The sequence below is a fragment of the Corapipo altera genome, unplaced genomic scaffold (genome assembly GCF_003945725.1).
Source record: "Corapipo altera isolate COAL_440 unplaced genomic scaffold, ASM394572v1 208, whole genome shotgun sequence".
Classification (NCBI taxonomy): domain Eukaryota; kingdom Metazoa; phylum Chordata; class Aves; order Passeriformes; family Pipridae; genus Corapipo; species Corapipo altera.
Genome location: NW_020885166.1, coordinates 55,642 through 61,125, shown reverse-complemented (window position 1 = coordinate 61,125; position 5,484 = coordinate 55,642).

Sequence of the window (5,484 nt, the reverse complement as noted above, 5' to 3'; positions counted from 1 at the left end):
AAGAGAAAAAAAAAAAAAGAGAAAAAAAGAAGAGGAAATAAAAAGACAGAAGAGGGAGGAAAATAAAAGACAAAAAAAACCACTATTGGACAGACTGCCTGCCGAGGGAACGCTGCTTTCTGGAGTATTTTCTCGCTCTTTAATTCTCATTTTTTCCACCAAAAGCGGTGGCCGGGCAAAGCCTGAGGCTCCCCGGGACCTTGGGGGGGAGGTTTCCCCTGTTCCCCAGCGCAGTTCCAGGCCCGAGCCCCGGCGGCAGCAGCTCCCTCCGGAGCGGGGACACCCCGGAGGCTGCGGGGCCCGGAGCTCCCCTGGGGGGGGGGAAATCGCCGCCGCCCCCCCCCCCCCTCTGTCCCAGAGGGCGGGGGGGGGAAAACCAAACCCCAACCCCCTCGGCATTGCCCCGCTTTCCCGCGGTTCAATTAACACTGTCAAGGTCGGATTAAAGCAGAAATCGGCGTTTTCGCCTCTTCCTCCCCCCCCCAGCACCCCCGCCAAGGGCGGTGCTGCCTCCGGCTCTCTCCAGAACCCTCCGGCAGCTCCGGCTCCCGTTCCCGCCCGCCTTTCCAACCTTAACCCGGGAATAAAGTTCCCTTTTCCTTCCCTTTTCTTTGTCCCCTTTTCCATTCCCTTCCTCGTCTCTTTTTTTTTTTTTTTTTCCTGGCCCATGTTCTTTCTTTTTTTTTTCTTTTTTTCTTTTTCCCCCCCCTCCTTTCCTCAGGTACAAAAAAAAAAAAAAAAAAAGGAAAAAAAAGGGAAGGAAAAAAAATTGTACACAATAGATTGAATGACTCCGGAGCGGAGTCTCTGAAGAGGCTGCAAAATATTTCCTGATCCCCCCAGATGCCTCTGATTATTCCAGGATTGTCTCTTAGAGTAAATAAACACAAGGAAAGATTAATTTCAGGCCAAATACCCTCCGTGAATGTCGCAGCAGCGCGACTGCAGGCGGGAAGCTTTGCCTTCCCTCCCCTGCGAAATTCTTTGGCTGCCGGAAAATCATATTTATTCGGGTTTCCTTAAAGAGTTGTCACCTAGAAAAATCTCCCCGGGACAACAATTGACCGCGCATCGCTTGAGATCAACGCTGAGACGCCAACCTGAGCCAATATGGGAGTCACAGCTAAGGCAAAGAAAACCAGTTTTCCACTGAAAATGACACTGCAGGAGTTTTTTACCTGCTTAAGTGCTTCCCCCCACACGCATTACTCCCCCTCTGTTTGTTGCTAAGAATTCCTGTCTCTCCAGTGCTGGAGGTACAGCTAATAGACAATAAATTCCGAGGTGCAATTAAAGCTCAGAACAATTTCTTTAAGTGTGTTATGGTCTCCTTTTCCAAAATTTCAGGTCTCCACCAGACGAAGCCTCCTGCAGATGTTCCCAAAGCCCGGCAGCTCGTCTGCAGCGGCCGAGGAGGCGGAAAATTCAAGCTCGTCTCCCCGCTGCTCTCCAGGTTTTTCTCGGTTTTGGGTGTGATACGAAAACCCAGGTCAAAAGGAGGGGAAAAAAAAATTCCCAGAGAAGTAAATTAAAAGACGAGCGAGGAAACAAGCCTGAACCCAGAGAGGCGAAGTGTGCACTGCCTGAAGAAACATATTTCTATACTTCTCCCCTTACATTTATTATGTTTCTGTCAGACACCCTGTAATTAGCATAGATAACTATAGTTGCGAGCTCCAAGTTGTGTCTGCAAATTCTATTGTTTGGCTGCTCCGGTTGCACACCAGCGAGCTTGAAAGCGAGCACAAGGTGTTAGGAAGAGTCTGGTGCCCTCAAATAAGACAATAACCCCCCGAAATGTATGAGGGGGGGAAAGGAAGGAGGGCGGAGGGATGAAGGTCGCCGCTTTAGGCGATGGATTCCAGCCCAGTCTGCACCGCAATATCTCTGGCCTGGTGCAAATCTCTTCCAGGAGATCAGCTCAGCTTTAAACCTGCCTCTGTCTACCACAAATACGGCTCAAAATAGGTTATTCTGGCAACCCCCCCGTCCCCTGTCTCGTCCCACAGCCCGCTCCGAGGAGTTATTTGTAAAGGTCAGCGCGGAGCCGGTACCTGTGTAAATACCCGGGCTCTGAGCAGACACCCACAGCTCCAAACAACAACCTTGGCCAGGGACATTTCCTGCCCTTTACACCCGCCCCACTTTGTTTTCCAGCCCCGCGGCGGGTTCGTCTCGCAGGGAAAAAGGGCTGAGTTTTAGGGGGGGGGGAGATTTTCCCCCCAAAATCCACACGAGCGAATCGCCCGCGAGAAACCAGAAGAGGTTTTCTTTGGGTGGGTGGGGTGGGGGGGACACCCAAAGAACCCCCTGGTTCTTCCTCTGGGCTTCAAACTCAGAAAGGGAAAGTTTATCGACGCGACCTCGCAACTCAGTTTCTTCCGCACCAGAGGAGGGTTTCGGTTGTTTTGGGGGGTTGTTTGGTGTGTTTGGTTTTTTGGGTTTTGTGGTTTGGGGTTTTTTTGTGTTTTTTTTTTTTTTTTACTTCTCAAAACCACGTCAAAAAAATCATCCCCGGGAGCAAAGGGATAAAGTTCCCCCCCCCCGGGCAATGCAGGCGCACCAGACAGACACGGGCGAGAACCTCCAGGTTGAGAAAATTACACCTGCTGGGAGAGGAGGATTCTACAAACAGCCACAAGGAAAAATTATGCGATCCGGCGCATGGTAATATCGCTAATATTTTACTCCGATAACGCCGCCGGAAAGTGCAGGAGCACGAGCAAGAAAGCTGAACAACATCGCGCGAAGGAAGGCGAGGGCGAACAGCGTGGTGTCCCTTTGACTACCCATGTTTTTACATAAAAAACAGGCACATCCAGACAAAATAGTCGGAGCAATAAATTCCCCACCGTCCCTCTTCCTGATCTAATATCATAATTAAAAAACAGTGGGGGAGATTTTAACTTTTATTGCGTTTCTGGAGTTGGGTTGCTGAACATATATTAAGTTTAGATTCTTCTCTTTCTCTCCAGGGGGGTGGTGGCTGGGAAATAAAATCAATCTTAATATACACAGAATAGATATTGGTTTGTCTTGTACATGCTGTTAGAAGAAAGGGAAAGAAATCTGCAGATAGTTAATACAGAGAAGGCAAACTCATCATACATGTAATGAATCCTTTAAATCATTCAATTATCACAGCACTAATATCAAATAATTATGGTTAAACGTACCAGTAATCAACCTTGTCCCTGTTGAAATATTAATTTACAGGATTGTGAATGAGTTTCTTCTTCCCTTTTTTCCCCCCCTTTCCCTTCCCCTTTTATAAACTTGTTCATCACATTTTTTTTTTCCGCCCAGCCTGGTGTATTCAGCATAAAAGGATGATGAAAATACCCCCCACAACATCGCTTTGAACCAAATCAACAACTCTTTCGTCATTTCCACACTTTAAACAGAGCATCTTTAACACAGCGGACCGAACAAAGCGAGACGTTTTGCAGCCGATGCGTAAAAAAACACATATTAATTAATCACACGTGATTTTATTCTCGTTTGGGTTGTCGCATCCAGACCTTAGGACGGGAGCGGGGATATCGCTATTTTCGCAATCGAAATGCGCTCCTTGTCCACAAACTTTGCCCCGAGGTTCACAGGGGAGAAGCCAAAGCGAGGGAAAACACCGAAACATCACAATCCACCAGCCGAAAAAAAAACCCCAAACCACTCGAAACTCACCAACCTGCCTCGAGAAAACCCTGCCAGCTGTGCTCCCCTCAGGAAACTCCAAATATCCACAGCTAAAGACTTTATTTCTCCACGTCAACCTGCGCCCTCAGACCGACACCCGGCACACTCGGGATTTTTGGAGGGATCGCGACACACGAATATCACTGTCACCCCTACAGACAAGCAAATGTCTCAGCCCTACAGACACACGAATATCGCTCTCAGCCCTGTGGACAGAGAAATATCTCAGCCCTGCGGACACACAAATATCACTCTCAGCCCTGTGGACAGAGAAATATCTCAGCCCTATAGACACACGAATATCTCAGCCCTATAGACACACAAATATCACTCTCAGCCCTGCGGACACACGAATATCACTCTCAGCCCTGCGGACACACGAATATCTCAGCCCTATAGACACACAAATATCTCAGCCCTGCGGACACACAAATATCACTCTCAGCCCTGCAGACACACAAATATCACTCTCAGCCCTGCAGACACACGAATATCTCAGTCCTATAGACACTGGAATATCTCAGCCCTATAGACACACAAATATCTCAGCCCTTCAGACACACGAATATCACTCTTACCCCTGCAGACACACAAATATCTCAGCCCTACAGACACACAAGTATCACCCTCAGCCCTGCGGACACACGAATATCACGCTCAGGGCTCTCCAGATGCTCTGCTTTGCCCTCTGCCATTTACCTTTCCCTCGTGCCATCCGCCAACATCCCCAATCCCGCACCGCGCGGGACCCCCCGCGCTCTTCAGGCGTGATATTTGCCTTGCTTTGCTTTTGAATTTTACCTTATTTCCCCCTCCCCCGCTCCCCTTTTGGCATTGAAAACAACTTTTCCAACTTTTCCAGCGCCTTTTAGGGGAGGAAAGGGGGTAAAATAATCCTTTTTTTTTTTTTTTTCCCTTGGTTGAACTTAGGAGAGACATCGCTCATGTAACACGGGCGTCTGATTTTCTCCGACAACATTTGCTGAGCTTTTACGTGTAACCCTTCCTGGAGAGTAATTCATAATCCGGGCTGAACCAGCCGCGACAGAGGAACCGTGTTCTTGGGAGTGAAACTCCAGACCCCCGATTAGAGCGTGGAAAAGGGATATTAAATTTAATCTCCGCTGCTTTTGCTGGGTGGACACGGGGAGAAGGAGAAGTTGGAACCCCCAGTTCTCTGCTTTGTTCTTCCCTCCACCTTCACGAAACCCAATACGCTGCGACTTCTCGGGTTTAAGGGCGAGAAGGCTCAGCAGAAGGTGGCACGAGGAGCGTTCCCAGCACCAGCACAACCCCCCCAGCACCATCGTGCCACTTTTCCCCAACGCTCCCCTTCCCCCCCTCCGCTTCCAGCCCAGCAAAACGAATAAAAAACCCCAAATCACCTTTCCAGTTCCGAGCGGGAGGTGACCACCTTTTTGATTTTTTCATTAAAAAGCGACCACGGGGGAATCCGAGAGGGGAAGCGAAGGGAAGGGGAGGGGGGGGGGAATGTTTTGGTTTTATTATTAGTTATTTACAACGCCCTCCCCGTCCCCTTTTTAAAGGCAGAGCGAGCGCCCACCGCCCTCGGTGTGCGGCGCTGGGGCTCTGCCAATCATCCCCCTCTCCCGCAACTTCATAATTTGGGGACGGAAAAGCCGCTTCCCTTTGTCCGCCGAGCAGCAACAACAGCAGCGCGGAGGGCTCGGGGAACGACAAAAATATTAAAAAAATGAGGGGGAGGCAAAACCCCCATCTCCCTAACTCGGGGAGGGGGGGAGGTGGCGGAGCGGGGCTGTGGTTGTG